Here is a 1,951-nt window from a genome sequence, read left to right as displayed (position 1 = left end):
GCACAGAAAGGGCAACAAGGTCAGGAACACCCAAGTGCTACAATTAGTGTCCTAGAGGCAAGCCCTGGAAAAGAATACACTAGGAAAAATGCATAATATTAGGCTTAGTAATGGCTTGCCACATAGCACAAAGAACCTATGACTCCTAGTATAGCGAGAAGATTACAAATGGCATCATTGGTTTAGAACTTCAACCATGGGCAAGTGAAGAACATGCCATCGGTAGCCCAACCTAGGCTTATAACTAGTTACTAGGGTGTCTGTATACCACTTCTAGTATTTCCACTAAGGGTGAGAGGATTGAATGCCCACTTTATGTAACAAATGTGGAGGCACCACAGAAACTAGAAGATCAACAATCTGTTGATCTGGACGAGTGAACCAAAATTGCAGTTTCATATCCTCCCATGATAGTAAACTCATGGTAACTTTGGAAAAAAGATCTTTAGGGGTCTGTATGCCACATTTAAAAGAATGTAGAGCTCTATCCTCATGCACTTTAGCTAGGGGAACACCTTAGATAGAAAATAATGGTGACCACTAGAGATTGTGTTGGGTCATCGAGAGCCCATCTCTGAACCCACTGCCAACCCAATGAGGCTGGGACTTAACTACTTCCTAGGCTTTCCAAATACTCTTGGCAACAAAAGTGCCCCGAATCTAGATAGGTTCAGTCATGACAAGAAGGGTCTAAAAATCAATCCCCTTCTAGGCCAACTGATGAATCAAAGAGCCTAAAGAAATGCAATGTCTTAACAAAATATTCTAGGATTCATTGCTAGAAAGACCTTGAATCACCCATTTGGCACATAAAGTAGTACCTTACTTTTGGGTGGACAACAAGACTAGGCCACTAGACTATTTGGGATGACAACAAAAATTCTAGGCGACTCTATGAAAGCCCTAGTGAGAAGCATATGACGCCCAAAGGAAATCATGTAATAGGCACTCAAGTTTGAGATAAGAGGCCTTTGAAGGTGCCCAATAGGAGGAATAATACACATGAGTGTGGCCAACACTTTTGAACAAATCTAGATTTTTCCCACAAGGGAGAGAGGTTTGGTGATCCAATACTTCAACTTCTTCTCTATTCTAGGAAGAACCACATTCTAGAGCTCGATGACTAAGGCTTGGAAGGAAAAAGGGATGGCCAAAAAATGGAAGACTTCCCCATGCTGAACCCATTTCCATTAGTATTGCCTAAGCCAAGTAGGATGGTGAAGGGAAGACTACTTGTAGCAAAGGGTTTTGTGCCACTGAATAGCAGACCCTGAAGCAAGATAGAATGTGTCAAGACATTACAAAGTGGAGGCAACATTCTCTTCATCCTCAATGAGAATGGGGAAGGAGGCATCTGCAAAATGGCCATTCACAAGCTGATCAAATGAATCTAGGAGGGAAATACCATAGACCCTCCCCTTTGAGATGGCATTTGCAAGCAAATACCCAAAACCTTCAGCTGCCAACACATATAAAGAGGGTGCTAGTGGGAAACGTTGTTGAATTGAACGATAAAGCCCAAAGGTTTGTGAATGTTTTCCATTAATGGAGATGCAAGCAGAGGCATTCCCAAAAAGCATTTGGACTAACTACAATAAAGTAGGGCCAAACCCAAGCACCTGAAGCATTGTAAGTATGAAAGGCCACTCAATCTGGTCACAAGCTTTGGCAAAATCAATCTTGACAAAGATGGCCTATTGCATGGAATGTCAAGCCCTATCCATCCCTTCCAACACAAAAATTATATTTTCCACGATATAACAAGATTTGATAACACCTATTTGTTCAGGGTGTATGATCTGAGGAAGAAGATGATGGATTTTAAGAGAGAGAGCCTTGGCAATGATCTTGTAGGAGACATTCAACAAAGTGATGGGCCTCCAATTGCATATATCTTTAGGGTCACCCACCTTAGGTATGAATTTGATATTCCCCTTGTTAATAATATTGC

The sequence above is a fragment of the Cupressus sempervirens genome, chromosome 11, assembly GCF_028749045.1.
Source record: "Cupressus sempervirens isolate cs-2001-9-10 chromosome 11, ASM2874904v1, whole genome shotgun sequence".
In the NCBI taxonomy this organism is placed as follows: Eukaryota; Viridiplantae; Streptophyta; class Pinopsida; order Cupressales; family Cupressaceae; genus Cupressus; species Cupressus sempervirens.
Note: the sequence above shows the minus strand (reverse complement) of the source record.